This window comes from Delphinapterus leucas, chromosome 3, assembly GCF_059928025.1.
Source record: "Delphinapterus leucas isolate spDelLeu-1000000601 "Yukka" chromosome 3, BTC_Dleu_Yukka2, whole genome shotgun sequence".
In the NCBI taxonomy this organism is placed as follows: domain Eukaryota; kingdom Metazoa; phylum Chordata; class Mammalia; order Artiodactyla; family Monodontidae; genus Delphinapterus; species Delphinapterus leucas.
The window spans coordinates 69,993,998-70,013,817 of record NC_143131.1 but is presented as its reverse complement, the minus strand read 5'-3'; the positions used below and the strand labels follow the sequence as shown (position 1 = coordinate 70,013,817).

General features: G+C 36.5%; 2 pseudogenes; both read right to left on the bottom strand.

Moving 5' to 3' along the window:
• Positions 1–6,394: 6,394 nt before the first annotated feature.
• Positions 6,395–8,195, bottom strand: LOC111188087 (phenylalanine--tRNA ligase alpha subunit pseudogene; annotated as a pseudogene).
• A 108-nt stretch (positions 8,196–8,303) lies between these two features.
• Positions 8,304–9,016, bottom strand: LOC111188100 (tubulin beta chain-like; annotated as a pseudogene).
• Between the last annotated feature and the right edge of the window lie 10,804 nt (positions 9,017–19,820).

Below are 19,820 nucleotides of genomic sequence, written 5' to 3'. Positions count from 1 at the left end.
ATTTGCAAATATTTTCTCCCATTTTGAGGATAGTCTTTTCATCTTGTTTATGGTTTCCTTTGCTGTGCCAAAGCTTTGAAGCTTCATTAGGTCCCATTTGTTTAGTTTTGTTTTTATTTCCATTTCTCTAGGAGGTGGGTCAAAAGGCATCTTGCTGTGATTTATGTGATAGAATGTTCTGCCTATGTTTTCCTCTAAGAGTTTTATAGTGTCTGGCCTTATATTTAGGGCTTTAATACATTTTGAGTTTATTTTTGTGTGTGGTGTTAGGGAGTGTTCTAATTTCATTCTTTTGCATGTAGCTGTCCAGTTTTCCAAGCACCACTTATTGAAGAGGCTGTCTTTTCTCCATTGTATATTCTTGCCTCCTTATCAAAGATAAGGTGACCACATGGGTGTGGGTTTAACTCTGGGCTTTCTATCTTGTTTCACTGTTATATATTTCTCTTTTTTTGTGCCAGTACCATACTGTCTTGATTACTGTAGCTTTGTAGTATATTCTGAAGTCAGGGAGCCTGATTCCTCTAGCTCCATTTTTTTTTCTCAAGGGTGTTTTGCTATTCTGGGTCCTTTGTGTTTCCATACAAACTGTGAAAATTTTTGTTCTAGTTCTGTGAAAAATGCCAGTGGTAGTTTGATAGGGATTGCATTGAATCTGTAGATTGCTTTGGGTAGTAGAGTCATGTTCATAATGTTGATTCTTCCAATCCACGAACATGGTATAGCTCTTCATCTGTTTGTATCATCTTTAATTTCTTTCATCAGTGTCTTATAGTTTTCTGCATACACGTCTGTTGTCTCCTTAGGTCATTTTTGTCCTAGGTATTTTATTCTTTTTGTTGCAATGGTAAATGGGAGTGTTTCCTTAATTTCTTTTTCAGATTTTTCATCATCAGTGTATAGGAATGCAAGATATTTCTGTGAATTAATTTTGTATTCTGCTACTTTCCCAAATTCATTGATTAGCTCTAGTAGTTTTCTGGTGGCATTTTTAGGATTCTCTATGTATAGTATCATGTCATCTACAAACAGTGAGAATTTTACTTCTTCTTTTCCAATTTGGATTCCTTTTATTTCTTTTTCTTCTCTGATAGCTGTGGCTAAAATTTCCAAACCTATGTTTAATAATAGTGGTGAGAGTGGGCAACCTTGTCTTTTTCCTGATCTTAGTGGAAATGATTTCAGTTTTTCACCCCTGACAACAATGTTGGCTGTGGGTTTGTCATATATAGCTCTTATTATATTGAGGTAAGTTCCCTCTTTGCCCACATTCTGAAGGGTTTTTATCATGAATGTGTATTGAATTTTGTGGAAAGCTTTTTCTGCATGTATTGGGATGATCATATAGTTTTTCTCCTTCAGTTTGTTAATATGTTGTATCACATTGATTGATTTGTGTATATTGAAGGATCCTTGCATTCCTGGGATAAACTCCACTTGATCATGGTGTATCATCCTTTTAATGTGCTGTTGGATTCTGTTTTCTAGTGTTTCATTGAGGATATTTGCATCTCCTTTCATCAGTAATATTGGTCTGTAGTTTTCTTTTTTGTGACATCTTTGTCTGGTCTTGGTATCATGGTGATGGTGGCCTCATAGAATGAGTTTGGGAGTGTTCCTCCCTCTGCTCTATTTTGGAAGAGTTTGAGAAGGATAGATGTTAGCTCTTCTCTAAATGTTGGATAGAATTTGCTAGTGAAGCCATGTGGTCCTGGGCTTTTGTTTGTTGGAAGATTTTCAATCACAGTGTCAATTTCAGTGCTTGTGACTGGTCAGTTTATGTTTTCTATTTCTTCCTGGTTCAGTCTCATAAGGTTTACTTTTCTTGAATTTTTCCGTTTCTTCCAGGTTGTTCATTTCATTGGCATATAGTTTCTTGTAGTAATCTCTCATGATCCTTTGCATTTCTCCAGTTTCAGTTATTACTTCTTTTTCATTTCTCATTCTGTTGATTTGAGTCTTCTCCTTTTTTTTCTTGATGAGTCTGGTTAGTGGTTTCTCAATTTTGTTTATCTTCTCAGAGAACCAGCTTTTAGTTTTATTGATATTTGCTATCGTTTCCTTTATTTCTTTTTCCTTTATTTCTGATCTGATCTTTATGATTTCTTTCCTTCTGCTAACTATTTTTTTTGTTGTTATTCTTCTTTCTCTAATTGCTTTCATTGTAAGGTTAGGCTGTTTTTTTTGAGATATTTCTTGTTTCTTGAGGTAAGATTGTATTGCTATAAACTTCCTTCTTAGAACAGTTTTGCTGCATCCCATAGGTTTTGGGTCATCGTGTTTCATTGTCATTTGTTTCTAGGTATTTTTTTTTCCTCTTTAATTTCTTCCATGATCTCTTGGTTATTTAGTAGTGTATTGTTTAGCTTCCATGTATTTGTATTTTTTACAGATTTTTTCCTGTAACTGATATCTAGTCTCATAGCATTGTGTTTGGAAAAGATGCTTGATACGATTTCAATTTTCTTAAATTTACCAAGGCTTGACTTGTGACCCAAGATAAGATCTATCTATCATAACATATTATAAGATATGTTCCATGTGCACTTGAGAAGAAAGTGTATTCTGTTGTTTTTGGATGAAATGTCCTATTAAATATCAGTTAAATCATTCTTCTTTAATGTATCACTTAACGCTTCTGTTTCCTTATTTATTTTCATTTTCGATGATCTGTCCATTGGTGAAAGGGGGTTGTTAAAGTCCCCTACTATGATTGTGTTACTGTCATTTATCCCTTTTCTGGCTGTTAACATTTGCCTTATGTATTGAGGTGCTCCTATGTTGAGTGCATAAATATTTAGAATTGTTATATCTTCTTGGATTGATCCCTTGATCATTATGAAGTGTCCTTCTTTGTCTCTTGTAATAGTCTTTATTTTAAAGTCTATTTTTTCTGATATGAGAATTGCTGCTCCAGCTTTCTTTTGATTTCCATTTGCATGGAATATCTTTTTCCATCTCCTTACTTTCACTCTGTATGTGTCCCTAGGTCTGAAGTTGGCCTCTTGTAGACAGCATATATATGGGTCTCATTTTTGTATCCATTCAGGCAGTCTATGTCTTTAGGTTGGAGCATTTAATCCATTCACATTTAGGGTAATTATCGATATGTATGTTCCAATTACCATTTTCTTAATTGTTTTGGGTTTGTTTTTCTAGGTCTGTTCCTTCTCTTGTGTTCCCTGCCTAGAGATGTTCCTTTAGCATTTGTTGTAAAGCTGGTTTGGTGGTGCTGAATTCTTTTAGCTTTTGCTTGTCTGTAAAGGTTTTAATTTCTCCATTGAATCTGAATGAGATCCTGGCTGGGTAGAGTTATCTTGGTTGTAGTTTCTTCCCATTCATCACTTTAAATATGTCCTGCCACTTCCTTCTGGCTTTCAGTGTTTCTGCTGACAGATTAGCTGTTAACCTTATGGGGATTCCCCTGTATGTTATTTGTCGTTTTTCCCTTGCTGTTTTTAATATTTTTTCTTTGTATTTAATTTTTGCTAGTTTGATTAATATGTGTCTTGGCGTGTTTCTCCTTGGATTTATCCTGTTTGGGACTCTCTGCACTTACTGGACTTGATTGACTATTTCCTTTCCATATTATGAAAGTTTTCAACTATAATCTCTTCAAATATTTTTTCAGTCCCTTTCTATTTCTCTTCTTCTTCTGGGACCCCTATAATTCAAATGTTGGTGCATTTAATGTTGTCCCAGAGTTCTCTGAGACTGTCCTCAGTTCTTTTCATTCTTTTTCTTTATTCTACTCTGTGGTAGTTATTTCCACTATTTTATCTTCCAGGTCACTTATCCATTCTTCTGCCTCAGTTGTTCTGCTATTGATTCCTTCTAGAGAATTTTTAATTTCATTTGTTGTGTTGTTCATCATTGTTTGTATGCTCTTTAGTGCTTCTAGGTTCTTGTTAATCATTTTTTTATATTTTTTCTATTCTATTTGCAAGATTTGGGATCATCTTTACTATCATTACTCTGAATTCTTTTCCAGGTAGACTACCTATTTCCTCTTCATTTGTTTGATCTGGTGTATTTTTACCTTGCTCCTTCATCTGCTGTGTATTTATCTGTCTTTCCATTTTGGTTAACTTACTGTGTTTGGGGTCTCCTTTTCTCAGGCCTGAAGTTTGTAGTTCTCATTCTTTTTGTGTCTGCCACCAGTAGGTAAGGTTGGTTCAGTGGCTTGTGTAGGTTTCCTCTTGGAGTGGACTGGTGCCTGTGTTCTCGTGGGTGGGGCTGGATCTTGTTTTTCTGGTGGGAAGGACCGCATCCATTTTGTTTTGGGGTGTCTGTGAACTTATTATGGCTTTAGGCAGCCTCTCTGCTAATGGGTGGTGGTGTGTTCCTGTCTTGTTAGTTGTTTGGCATGGGGTGTCCAGAAGTGTAGCTTGCTGGTTGTTGAGTGGATTGGGGTCTTAGCATTGAGATGGAGATTTCTGGGAGGGCTTTTCCCATTTGCTATCACTTGGAGCCGGGAGGTCTCTGGTGGACCAATGTCCTGAACTCAGCTGTCCCACCTAGGAAGCTCAGGCCTAAGTTCCGAGCAGAGCACCACAATCCTTTCACCCACATGGCTCAGAGAAAAGGGAGAAAATAAATAAATTAAATAAAATATAGTTACTAAAATAATAATTTAAAAATATTAAAAATAAAAAAAGAGAAAAGTAAAAAAAGAAAATGAAAGAAAGAAGAGAGTAACCATATCAATAAACAAATCCACCAATGATAATAAGTATTAAAAACTTTATTAAAAAAAATCAGACTGACAGAACTTTAGGATAAATGGTAAAAGGAAACCTATTCAGAGAAAATCACACAAAGAAGCATATACATACACACTCACAAAAAGAAAAAAAGGAAAAAAATATATAAATATAAAAAAGCAAGAGAGCAACCAAATCAATAAACAAATCTACCGATGATAATAAGCTCTAATACTAAAAGAAACATAAAACCAGAAACAAATTAGATGCAGAAAGCAAACCCCAAGTCTACAGTTGCTCCCAAAGTCCACCGCCTCAATTTTGGGATGATTTGTTGTCTATTCAGGTATTCCACAGATGCACGGTACATCAAGCTGATTGTGGAGATTTTATTCACTGCTCCTGAGGCTGCTGGGAGAAATTTCCCTTTCCCTCTTTGTTTGCACAGAATCTGGTGTTCAGCTTTGGATTTGGCCCCACCTCTGCATGTAGGTCACCTGAAGTCGTCTCTTCCCCACCCAGACAGGACAGGGTTAAAGTAACAGCTGATTAGGAGGCTCTGGCTCACTCAGGCCAGGGGGTAATGCAGGGTGAGCCTGTGGTGGCAGAGGCTGGTGTGATGTTGCAACAGCCTTAGGTGTGCTGTATATTCTCCTGGGGAAGTTGTCCCTGGATCACGGGACCCTGGAAGAGGCAGGGTGCACTGACTCCCAGGAAGGGAGGTGTGGATAGTGACCTGTGTTTGCACACAGGCTTCTTGGTGGCTGCAGCAGCAGCCTTAGTGTTTCATGCCTGTATCTGGTGTCTGTGCCGATAGCCACAGCTCATGCCCATCTATGAAGCTCATTTAGGTGGTGTTCTGAATCTCCTCTTCTTGCGCACCCCAAAACAATGGTCCCTTGCCTCTTAGGCAGGTCCAGACTTTTTCCCGGACTCCCTCCAGTTAGCTGTGGCAAACTAGCCCCCTTCAAGATGTGGTCACGCAGCCAACCCCAGTCCTCCCCCTGGGATCTGACTTCCAAAGTCAGAGCTTCAGCTCCCAGCCCCCAGACCCCCCTGGCGGGTGAGCAGACAAGCCTCTCAGCCTGCTGAGTGCTGGTCAGCACCAATCTTCTGTGCAGGAATCTCTGTGCTTTGCCCTGTGCACCCCTGTTGCTGTGCTCTCTTCTGTGGCTCCGAAGCTTCCCCCCAGCCCACCCCCTTCTCTGCCAGTGAAGATGCTTCCTAGTGTGTGGAAACTTTTCCTCCTTCACAACTCCCTCCCTGAGGTGCTGGTCCCATCCCTATTCTTTTGTCTCTGTTTTTTCTTTTGCCCTACCCAGGTAATTGGGGAGTTTCTTACCTTTTGGGAGGTCTGAGGTCTTCTGCCAGCGTTCAGTAGTTGTTCTGTAGGAGTTGTTCCACATGTAGATGTATTTTTGATGTATTTGTGGGGAGGAAGGTGATCTTCATGTCTTACTCCTCCGCCATATTGAAGGTCCCTCCAAGATAATCATTTTCTATTCACAGATGAAATAATTTTCTATGTGGAAAATCTGAAAAACTCAGATATTTTTCTAGAATTAATAGAGTTTATCAAGTTTTAGTAAATAAAGTCAGCCTAAAAATATAAATTTTATTCCTACCGACTGGCAAGAAACAATTGGAATTTTAAAAATTTAATTTACTGTACCACTAAATAAAATTGAAAGATTAGGTAGAAACCTAACAAAAATATATTCAGGTTCTCTGTGTTGAAAACTATAAAGCACAAATGAAAATAATTAAACAACAAATAAGAGATATACCATTTTCTTAGACAGGAAAACTCAATATTTTTAGGAAATAAATTATCCACAATTTGATCTGCAGATTCAGTGCAACCCTAATTAAAATTCCAGCATGATTTTTGTAGATATCTTATGGGTGAGTGTAAAATTTATATGGAAAGACAAAGAAACTTGAATTGACAAAAATGATTTTAAAACTGAAGAACAAATTTGGAAGATTCACACATTTCAATTTAAATATTTACTTGAAAGCTACACTAATCAAGACAGTATGGTATTGGAAAGAAGATATATCCACAGATTGATGGAACAGAATTAGACTAGAAAATAGATTTCCCCAAATTTATTCAATAGAATTTTTTTAAACAAAGTTAGAAAGCCATCCACTGGATGCCTTCTTCTCCCCTTTTTCCTCTTCCATTTTTCTTCTACCCCACCACCTGCCCCCACCCACCCCCCCAACAAATTATATTATCTATACCTGAATCCCAGTTTGGCCGCTCAGGTGGCACAAGGGACTACTACCACCATCTGCAGGTTCATCTTAGGCTCACCAGCTCCCAGACACTGCTAATGCCACATTTGATCATAGTCAGGTACTCCAGGGAGAGGTCCCTGACAGGCAACACCTGACAGGTTCTCAGGGAGCCCCATGGGCAGCAACATCTCAGGGCAGAAGAGTCCAGAGCTCCGGACCTCCACCCACTTCTTTAGGCCTTGGTGGTAACTGAACGCCTCCTCGCTGGGCTCTGTGTAGGGATTGTAGGCTGTCTCGAAATGAATGATACCAGCTTGGTGAAGAACTCCCTCATGATGTCCACAAAATGGTCTGGGATGAGGTGGTGGTCAGCCACAATGTCTAACATCTGGTGGAATTCAGCCAGGTGCGAGTCCTCCAGGTCTCGTTCCAGAACACACCGTTGGTGGTTAGGTTCTTGGCGGGGCACAATGGACTTGCCCAGGGCGGAAGCGGCAGAGCGCACTGAGCTGACGGTCGTGGTGTGTGTGCTCGTGCAGCAGGCTTTTCCCATCTCGTCCTGCTCCCTGCAGTCCCGGTTGTTCCCCCATGAGTGGCAGCTGACCTAGGGCCAGGCCTGCTTGACCTGCTGGACATAGTCCACTGGCAGCTGCAGGGCCTCTGCTGGGTATCCCAGGAAGAAGGTGTCATGCTAGTCGTGTGCTAAGTGCTTCTGGGGCTGGAAAAGGGCATCAAAAAAAAAATCCAGAAGGGTTGCTTGAGGAGATGGTCTGTTGGCAACCCTGTGAACCTCAACTCCAGAAAGATCAGCCGGAGAGCTGGGTGCAGACTTGAGTAGGGTGTGCAGGTGTCCACTGTTGTGGAGGATCCTGGGGGCTGAGAAGTTGTAGGGCTTAAAGGGCGGTCCCACTCAGAACTGCTGGAAATCATCTCTGGGGCCAGTTCCACCTCCTGCTTGGAGATGCTGGTGCTGAAGATGTTGCCTTTTCTTACCCAGCAGGTTACTTCAGGGTTACTTCAGTCAGCAGCTTCCTGTTTCTGAGCTCACTTCTCTCCTCCTTGCCTGCCCTCCCGGGACCAGGTGGAGCCACCACTGCATCTCATCCTCCACGCTGTCCACCACTCTGAACAACCGGGGCTTATTGGGCACACCTTTGTCCACTCAGAGTCACTTGTTGGACAAGGCTTTGCTGAAGCCTGTTTTGTCGCTGGGCAGTCACAGGAGTTGCCTCTGGCTAGGCCTTGGGGCAGAAGGGGCAAGACATGTTAAGAAACACCCAGGGTTCCTGGCTGCCCTCTCTGGGCGTCGTCCTTACCCTCGGCTGTAGGCTCCCGCCATCCGATTAGAATATTTTAAGAAATATTATGTATTGTGCTGTTGCCAGTGAAGGTGGCAGACATTTTTATGCCCCTGGGGCGGAATGTCACAGACCACTGTTTTCACAATGTTGGCCATCCACTGGACAGAATAGCTGCTCTTCTTGTTTTGGATGTTAAGCATCTGTTCGTCCACCACCTTCATGGACATGCAGCTTCTGAACACGATGGCCACAGTCAGATAGCAGCCATGGCAGAGGCCACAGGTGGCCATCATATTCTTGGTGTCTGACATCTGCTGGGTAAGCTCTGGCACTGTCAGGGCCCAGTGCTGCTGGTTTCCCTGGCTGCTTAACACAGCAAAGCCGACATGAAGAAGTGCAGGCGGGGGAAGGGGACCTTGTTCATGCCAGCTTGCGCAGGTCAGTATTGAGCTGGTTGGGGAAGGACAGGCAGGTAATGACCCCACTCGTGGTGGCCAACTCCAGGTGGTCCAGGTCATTGTAGGTGGGCGTGGTCAGCTTTATGGTTCTGAATCAGACGTAATGGAGAGCATCATTATCAATGCAGTAGGTCTCATCTGTGTTTTCTACCAGCTGGTGGACCGAGTAGGTGGTATTGTAGGGCTCCACCATCCTATCTGACACCTCAGGCAAGGGCGCCATGCTGAAAATGTTCATGTTCCTATCTAGATATGCCTCCTGGATCTTGGTGATGAGGAGAGTATGCATCCCAGATCCAGTCCCTCCACCCAGGGAGTGGGTCATCTGGAAGCCATGCAGGCAGTCACAGCTCTCAGCCTCCTTCTTCAGGACATCTTAATAATGAAAAATTACTTGTAGTTCTAAATGAAAAATATAAAACTCTAAAACATCTACAAAATGTTCTTTTTAGAAGAAATTACAGGAGAAAACTTACCTGACTGTGGTTTAGGCAGAGAGATATTAGATACAACACCAAAAGCATGATCTATTTAGGAAAAGAGAAGATAAATTGAACTTTTTATAAATATAAATTGAATTTTTTTAAAATAAAAATTACTATTCTGCAAATGATACTACTAAGTAAATAGGATGACAAGAGACACACTCATAGAAAATATTTACAAATCAAATTTCCATTTCAGGACTTGTTTCCAGAATATAAAAATAAATCTAAATCTCAAAACTCAGCAATAAAAATCAATAAACAATATGTGGGAAAGATCTGAAGATAGGTGTCACCAAAGAAGATGGAGATATGGCAAATAAGCCCATGAAAAGGTGCTCGACATTTTTAATCTTTAGGGAGTTGCAACTTAAAACTTCAGTGAGGTAACTATACACCTATCAAAATGCCAAAACAAGCAAAGTAACAATAACAACACTGGCAATACCAAGTGGTGCCAACGATGCAATCCCCTAGAAGTCTCATACATTTTTATTAGAAATGCAAAACTCTACAGCCACATTAGAAAACATTTTGGGAGTATTTTATAAAGTTGAATGTGCTTCTGTTTACCATAGGACCCAGCAGTATTACTCCAAGGCAAATGAAAACATATGTTCACGCACACACATACACACACACACACACACACACTAAATATTTATAACAGCTTTATTCACAGTCACCAAATATTGGAAACAAAACAAATGTTTCTCAACCAGTGAATGGATAAACAAACTTTTGTATATTCTAACAAATAGATGACTCCCAAATCTTCAATGTAACTGGCTAAGTGAATGAAGTTAGACACCAATACTATATATTGTATGATTCCATTAATATATGCTATTTTGGAAAAGGCAATACCATAAGTATAGAAAATTAGATCAGTTGGTGCCACACATTGGGTTTTGAGAGGGAGAGGATGAATATAAAGAGACTGTATTTGGGATGGAACTGTTCTTCGTGAAACTGTAGTGGTGAATATACAGTTCTACGAATTTGTCAAAACCTGTGGAACCATACATCAAAGAGTAATTTTTATATACAATTTTAAATTTAAAAAATCAGGATTGTGAGATAGAAGGAGTGTGACAAAATAACTGAACTACAATTGAGTCAAATAACCATACTGAAGGGGAGGGACTAAAAAGAATCTCATTTTAAATAATTTTGGAAAGTAGTGTTTTGACCAGATATTGTAAGGGTAAATGTATAAAGAAAGGTATCCAAACACTCTAGTTAGTAAATGTGTTTCTCCCTTGGATATGGCTGAACAAATCTAAAACTATTGTTATAAGAGGGTTGAACAAATAAGTAATTTTTTTTTACATGATGAGAGCCATGTTTCTGACTTTTTTTTTGGAGGGGGGAGTTATAAATACCTAAATGGGGAAAATTAGAATAAACCTTACAGTGCTGGATCGGAGTAATTATCAGTACAGACATATAGATGATAAGTGACAGATTACACACATACATGCATACATAATTATTGATGTGTATTTATGCAGGAATTGGTAAATATATATTCCTAGATCTTTTCACTAAGAAGAAATAGAAGCAATAACAATAAGTACACCGAATGTCCAGATCTCGGTTTCTAAATATAATTTTCCAATAAAAAGATTCAAGGGTCCTTGGTGAAACTATTGATTTCAGGGCTGGGAAGAAAACTACAAGATGAGCCTAGAGCATCTAGCAGTATCAGAGATGAATACATTTAATGAAACACAGATGGAGGCATGTTAAAAGGGCACAGGAGTCAACCTGAAAGAGCTCTCAATGGACAAAGCTGCTGGAACAACTTGAGCAACAAAATATCGAATGCCAGAATAGGATTATAACCCCCAAATAAAATAAATATGCATGAGTCCATATGTATAAATAACTAACTGAACAAATAAATGGGGAGAAAGCACATCTCTTCCTTATAGAAGAATAGATGTAGGAGGAGTGAGGGATAGAGAAAATCATCATTAGAACACTACAGTAATAACTGCTACGGGCAAGATCCTCAGTGAGTGATAAAATTAGTGAACATTTAAGCAGAAGTTGTTATATTTGTCAAAATATTTCCCCCCAATTATTTAGTAATTAAAAAAGGAATAATAGTGACTTTATAATGTAGAATCCTTAAATATACATACTTCACCAAAGTAAGGTAGTATCAGTAATATTTGTCAACATAATGTATACCCTAATATGGTGCACTGAGAGCCATCACTTCTGTGATAGCCTTCCCCAAAATGCATTATAGCATACAAAGAAAAGCAACAGCAAAAATAGGCAAAGCCAGACTTCTCTTTGAATTTATTCCATGGTATGCAACAAAGGAGAAATTTCCCCAGAATTTTGATGGAAATTAATTTTGAACTCAGAATTATATAACTAGCAAAAATTAAGATGGAAAGGACAAAAAAGATATTTGTAGACATGCAGTGTCTTGGAGTGTTCTGTGATGAGAAAATACTAGACAAACTCAAATTGAGGGACATTACAAAAATAAAGTGGCCATTGCTGTTCAGAATGTTCAAGGTCTTGAACTATATGAAAAGACCAGGGAACTTTCACAGATAAGTAATATAACAACTAAATGCAAGGTGAGATCCTGGATTGTATCCTGGAAGAGTAAAAGTCTATTAGTTGGGGGGGGGGAAAGGTAAACTGCACAAATTCTACTGTTTAATAGTACTGAACCAAAGTTAGTTTCTTAGTTTCATTAATAGTACTGTACCAAAGTTACTTTCTTAGTTTATTAATAGTACTGTACTAAAGTTACTTTCTTAGTTTTGATAATTGTCCTATATTATGTAAGATAAATATTCACAAAGGACAACTTAGAGGATACAATGGGACTGTCTGTAGTATTTTTGCAACTCTCTAAGTCTAAAATCATAAGATTGATCTTTTTTAAGTTTTAAAGTTTTGTAGGATAACATTGAGAAAATTTTCCTAAACCAAGAGCAAAAGTCAATGATGTGAAAAATATCACAGAAAATTCACGAATATAAAATATCAATCCAAGTAGGTCCAACAATCAGAAAGAAAATCATAAAGGAAATATTAGAAACATATTATCAGAATTTAGAAACAATATGAGCCATTCGATTAAATGTATCCACTAAATGACTCAAAAATAAATGTTAAAATCCCTTTTCCTAAAGGCACAACAGATTTTCAAATCCCATGGACAAAGAGAAGTTTGCATAAGTTTTGAGAAATAATAGCACACAAAGACAAGCAACAATAAAAATAGGCAATGCCAGACTTCTCTTTGAAGTTATTCCATGGTATGCAACAAAGGAGAAATTTCCCCAGAATTTTGATGGGAATTAATTTTGAACTTAGAATTATATATCTAGCAAAAATTAAGACAGAAAGGACAAAAAAAGATATTTGTAGACTTGCAGGGCCTTGGAGTGTCTGTTATCATATTTGTCATTTCCAGAAAAAGATATCCCTTGAACATATGCTCCAGCAAAATGTAAGGGGAGTCAAGAACATGGAAAATGAAGAACAGCAATTCCCACTGAAAAACATTCTAGGAACAAATGGGCAATCCCTTTAGAAAGCAGTCAGTGTTATGTAGAACAGTATCAAAGTACTATGATAAAGAATCTGGAAAATGTCTTGGGTGTTATGAGGATATTTTATGATTCTTTTGCCAACTCTAAAAAATCAAAAGTAATTAGACTCCAAGAAAAACAAAAGCTGCACAAAATTATAATCCAAATTGAAGCAAAATGAAAATGCAACTTGAGTTTTAGTAAAGAAAATTTAATACTTTTATTTTTATTTATTATTAATATAAATAAAGAGGGAGAGGAAACTTCGGGAGGTGATGGGTATGTTTATGGCATTGATTGTGGTGATGACTTGACAAGTATATAATTACCTGCAAACTCATCAAGATGTATACACTACATATGTACAACTTTTTTGTGTCAGTAGTATGTCAATAAACTGGTTAAAAGATGTGATAAATTTAATTTAAAGATAAATTGCTCTTTTTAAAAAAAATTTGCAGTTTTTGTACCATTTTGCTTATGTTTCTTTATACTTGTTCTTTCTTCTCGATGCGCTTTGTAACAAACAATATTTACATGAAAATGTAAATGCTCTTTATTTGTTTCAATGTTAGAATCAAATTGTAACAAAACAAGGGTATTTTAATTTTTATAAGAGGACAAACTGTAAATTTGATAAACCATATCAATGGAATTTTAATGGTCTGAGTATCTTAAGCTAGAATATAGAGTTAGGGAGAATTTGAGTAGGTAAATGTAAGGATACTAGCTTTTTTAAAAATCTTACATGGAGGTATCTGTCTTCATTTAGAGAGATAAGAAACAGATTTACATGTATTATATAAAATTAAATTATATATATATATGAAAAACTAATTTAGTAACAATAGGATAGAAAAGGTAAAAAAAAATGCCCTAAGGCAAAATCCATCCTATTTCAGTAGAGGAAATACATACAAATAGTTTAAAATTGATAAATCAAGAAGGAAAACTAAAATGATATCCTTTAGAATTTCATTAAAAATTACCAGACCTAAAATAGAAACTTCTAAATGCTGTTAAATCAAGGAGTGTTACAAGAAACGGGTCAGAATAATTTAAATTTTCAGTTAATATTCTAATGTAATGGTTTGAATTTTCTTTTTTTGCTTTTTTTTACCATACATATGAATTATTTTATTAATAATATTTTACTATATCACTTTATAAAATAAATTCAAATTTTCTTAAGATTAGTTTTTATTGGAAAAATATAATTTCTATTAAGTCTGCTATTTATTTTAAACTTGCTTGACCTATGGTTTTCTTTGGAAAAAAGCACAATTGAGAGGAATTGCTATAGAACATATGAAAATAGTGGTATAAAATAAAAGAAAATATATATAGAAAAACTAAATGGGACTTACCATACAATTTTATATATATTCTGTGGCAAAAATCTTGTAGTCTTCAGAGTGAGTTATTCTACAGCATTAAAAATATTTCCTCAATTATTTTGCTATTAACTTAGTTATTGTAACAAAAATAATTTAATTTATAATGCTAAGAGACAGTGATGTGAATTCTGATATTTCACAGTAACATAAATGAAATGTAACACATCAGATTTGGTGATCTTTTCATTAATTACTTAAAATTGAATATCTTTTCCAACTGAAGAAATTAAATAACTAAAATTCAGCACAGAGTAAAGAAAATCTATTGAGAAAAAATAAATCAGTTTAAAATGTTACAGATTTCTTTATCATACTTGTAAAACTCAATAAAACAAAGATTTTTGATCTAATTTTTATAAACTTGAGTAGACATATAAACATATGATTTTACAAACTTGTTTATGCTATTGGGAAATGTATTTCATTTTCATCTCTTCTCAGTTCTCTGCATGAGGCCTAAAGAGTGAACTAAGGCCAAGCAAACCATACTGAACAGAACAAGGACAAGACACAAACGAACGTTTAATGAGGGTATTTTGTTTCCAAATAATCCGTAGTGAGTAGTCCTATGAAAGTAGATGGCAAAGTGTACTCACAAAGAACTAGTGATTTTTTGAGTAAAGTATATTAAAAAGAGTCAAATTGTTATTCATCCTATAAATGAAAGAGATTAGTTCACATCTCTGATGAGTAATATAGAATACCATATAAAATTAGATTAACTTTTTTGTTTATTCAGTTAATGCTATTCAAAGCCTACTAGATGAGTAGCTTCATTTCTGAATGCTGAGTATATTATTAGTGAACAAACTCTGACAAGAGTCTATAACCTGGTATGAGTAACACAAAATAAACAGTTAAACAGATAAATCATTTAATTAGAGGTGAAGAGACAAAGGCATGATGCTATATTTCCTAAATATTATGAATAAACAGTAGTATGAAGAAATAGTGAATAATAAGGACAAGTGTCTATACTGGTGGTCAGGTAAGGCTTTTCTGAGGAGATGATATTTAATTTGAGGCATGAAAAATGGAGGCAAGCTAGTTTTATAAGAAATGAGGGGACTGAGGTGAGTAGGAAATGAATTTTAGAAGGAGGGACATCATATGCAAAAACTCAGCAGTGGGAGAAATACACTGACCTTTTCTGGTGTTAGTAAAGAAAGAAAAAGAAATTGAGAGTGAGAAAATAACAGTTCTGTAAATTTAAACAAAATATGTGAATAGTATAGACTGTGTGTATGCACATCTGTGTATGTGTCTGCATTGTAAACACTGAGACAAGTTATAATTAGTGTTTTTATTAAGATTTTTCTCAACTTTGAAATTCCTAGTTTATTTATCCTGACTTTGGATATACCCTATCACACCACCATTTCTCTTTCTTATCCTTTCTTCTTTTTTTTTTTAACATCTTTATTAGAGTATAATTTCTTTACAATGGTGTGTTAGTTTCTGCTTTATAACAAAGTGAATCATCTATACATATACATATATCCCCATATCTCTTCCCTCTTGCGACTCCCTCCCTCCCACCCTCCCTATCCCACCCCTCTAGGTGGTCACAAAGCACCGAGCTGATCTCCCTGTGCTACGCAACTGCTTCCCACTAGCTATCTATTTTACATTTGGTAGTGTATATATGTCCATGCCACTCTCTCACTTTGTCACAGCTTAACCTTCCCCCTCCCCATATCCTCAAGTCCATTGTCTAGTAGGTCTGTGTCTTTATTCCCATCTTGCCTCTAGGTTCTTCATGACCTTTTTCTTTTTTTTTCTTTTTCTTTCTTAAATTCCATATATATGTGTTAGCATACGGTATTTCTTTTTCTCTCTCTGACTTACTTCACTCTGTATGACACACTCTAGGTCCATCCACCTCACAACAAATAACTAAATTTCGTTTCTTTTTATAGCTGAGTAATATTCCATTGTATATATGTGCCACAACTTTTTATCCATTCATCTGTTGATGGACACTTAGGCTGCTTCCATGTCCTGGCTACTGTAAATAGAGCTGCAATGAACATTTTGTACATGACTCTTTTTGAATTATGGTTTTCTCAGGGTATATGCCCAGTAGTGGGTTTGCTGGGTTGTATGGTAGTTCTATTTGTAGTTTTTTAAGGAACCTCCATACTGTTCTCCATAGTGGCTGTATCAATTTACATTCCCGCCAACAGTACAAGAGTGTTCCCTTTTCTCCACATCCTCTCCAGCATTTATGGTTTCTAGATTTTTTGATGATGGCCATTCTGACCGGTGTGAGATGATATCTCATTGTAGTTTTGATTTGCATTTCTTTAATGATTAATGATGTTGAGCATTCTTTTATGTGTTTGTTGGCAATCTGTATATCTTCTTTGGACAAATGTCTATTTAGGTCTTCTGCCCTTTTTGGATTGGGTTTTTTGTTTTTTGATATTGAACTGCATGAGCTGCTTGTAAATTTTGGAGATTAATCCTTTGTCAGTTGCTTCATTTGTAAATATATTCTCCCATTCGGAGGGTTGTCTTTTGGTCTTGTTTATGGTTTCCTTTGCTGTGCAAAAGCTTTGAAGTTTCATTAGGTCCCATTTGTTTATTTTTGTTTTTATTTCCATTTCTCTAGGAGGTGGGTCAAAAAGGATCTTGCTGTGATTTATGTCATAGAGTGTTCTGCCTATGTTTTCCTCTAAGAGTTTGATAGTGTCTGGCCTTATATTTAGGTCTTTAATCCATTTTCAGTTTGTTTTTGTGTATGGTGTTAGGGAGTGTTCTAATTTCATACTGTTATATGTAGCTGTCCAGTTTTCCCAGCACCACTTATTGAAGAGGCTGTCTTTTCTCCACTGTATATTCTTGCCTCCTTTATCAAAGATAAGGTGACCATATGTGTGTGGGTTTTTCTCTGGGCCTTATCCTCTCTTATTCATGGAATATATCTGATTCTTGTAACTGCCATTTATTTTATAACAATGGAAATAAAAGGAAGATTGTGTTTTAATCAGACATTTTAAAGTTTGCTGTACATGACATTGTCAGCATATAGCTGCATTTCCAGAGCAATTACCTGGTGCTTTGTGAAATGTCATTGATGTAAGTGTAGTGCAGAAGTATGTTTAAGGGCTAGAGTGAATGGGAGAGCCAAATAACAAAAATGGTGGATTGACTACTGCTTTAGTTGTTATTATTTTGAAACTTGATAGAGGCCAGTCATTCATAATGGTATCAGGAGATCTTCCTTGTGCTTTGTTCAAAGGAGTTAGAGAATAAGGATGGAATATAAGAGGTAAAAATTAGTGAACACTTCTATGTCAAGCAATATGGCAGATTAGGTGTTTTGAAAATTTTAGCATTGAAAACAGAGATAAAGGATGAATAATTATAATTTTGTTTAACTTCTTAAGAAATTAAGCAAGAAGCAGAAAGACAAAAATCTAAGTTGACTCTGCAAACACATGTGATAAACTCTCCTTTAAAGCTTCATATACCTTGGGAGGGATCTGCTGGTGTCAATAACCACAAGCCACTTGAAGAGCAAATGGACAAGGCTTAAACTTATAAGAGGTCTCCAGATGGAACTGAGAACTTTATAAGAAATGAGAGGGATCAAAGATTATACCCTTAGTAGATGGGAAAGTTATTTGGGAGAAGCCTGGGCAGTGGATAGAAGATGGAAAAACCACTAAAAGGATGTCTGGTTTTGTAAAGAACTGTGGTCTTTCTGAATCTTAGAGCCTGGGAACTTTGTAAGTAGTGAAGGTCATAGTTTCTCCTGCTTAAGTAAAGGGAGATTGTTCCTTTGAATTCATATATTGTCCTACCTTTTATGACTAGGGGTCATTGCTATATACAAAAATAAATTAATTAAACACCAAACTGGAAAATGGTAGCCTTTATCTCTGGCTATGGTAATTTTAGTGATTTGGCCTAGCTAAGAAGCAGTAGTATCCTTTGCTGCCTTAACTGTTTATTTGCTGATATGAAGGAAGTTCATGCTCACTCAAAATGTTTCAAAGAGTAAAAATTTAATTTTACATAGTCTTGCAAAGCAAAATTTGGTGCTGGTACTGGAAAAAAAGATAGACTGAAGGCATGGAAATGAAATGACAAATTTGCATAATGTCCATAAAATAGGATAATTTATTTCACAGACATGGATTTTTGCAATACATATTTAGGCATTATTGACAGCATTCCCTGGGAACATGAACTATCACAAACGTCTAGACATGTATACATATGGGTCTAGAAGTATATGCAAGCAAAGAAAGTAATTAAAATATTTTTAAATCATATATTTCAGAAAGAAATGTTTTTTATTAAATAAAATATATAATCTAACTTTGTTAGCTTTTTCCATTTTGGTTTATCCTCATAACTTTTTTTTTTTTTTTTTTTTTTGTGGTATGCGGGCCTCTCACTGTTGTGGCCTCCCCCACTGTGGAGCACAGGCTCCGGACACACAGGCTCATGGGCCCAGCCACTCCACGGCATGTGAGATCCTCCTGGAGTGGGGCACGAACCCGTGTCCCCTGCATTGGCAGGCGGATTCTCAACCACTGTGCCACCAGGGAAGCCCCATATCCTCATAACTTTTGAATAAGATCCTAATAAAACAAATATGCCTATAGAGAAATAATCAAGAAAAATATTTTTGATGAATAACTTTTACATTTTTAATGTTTCAGTGTGTTAAAAATCGAAATTCAACTGAGTAAATTTTAAAGATCTTATTGGCTCTATTCAATGGTTCATGAATTGGGCATCATCCAGTCTATCAGGTAGAAAGTAGTTCTGAGGAGCTGTACAAAATTAGAGACTTTTATAGGCAGAAAGGAGCAGAAACAAGGAAGTTATACTTACAAAAAAGTGGGCTTGTTATTGCATGGTAACTTTCCTTTAGGGGAAGGCTATCAGACAGAATACCTAACTGGTGCTGATCGGGTGATTCCTGATTGGTTTAAGATTCCATTTTGGGGAGAACTGAAACTCTAAGTCAAGTCTCAGTTTGGTGACTGAAGTTTTGCATAAGTGACTATGTTTGGGGCCTTTTGTCTTGTTTTTAACAATTGTTTTACTACGAAAGATACTTTATTGAATTATTCCATTGTATTGATACCCCAAAACAGCAATATACCCTACAAATGAAATGAATTTGAAAGACCAAAGTTGAAAAGTGAGATGAGACGTCTGTGAATTATCACATGATCTATGTTTTGTTATTACTGTTTTGAAAGCCATTGAGTAATAACTGTGTTGAGTAATCTGTATTTGATATTGGTTACAATTTTGTATAGAGTCCACTTCCTCTCACGAATTGTAATGTGTGCTTTTCAGAAGGTCGAATATTATCCATTCTAGATTATACAGTTTTGAATGTAGCCTAAGAGGAGAATGTGGAGGGTCAAATTTTCGTTTTGATCCTCTAGGATCCGAAGTGCAGACAAAACTATGCTTTGTGTGAAAAATTAAAAAGTAATTTCTCTCTGAAATCTGTCATTGTTCTCTGTCATCTGAAAAATTACTAGTTTAACAGCTGGGAAAGTATTGACATGATAGAGGCTCAGAACAGGAACTATCTTAAACTCTATATTTTATAATTCATTCATTCTTCAATTAGAGAAATAGAACCAAAGAACTGAAGAGTTCTCTTAATGCTATAAATTGGTTAC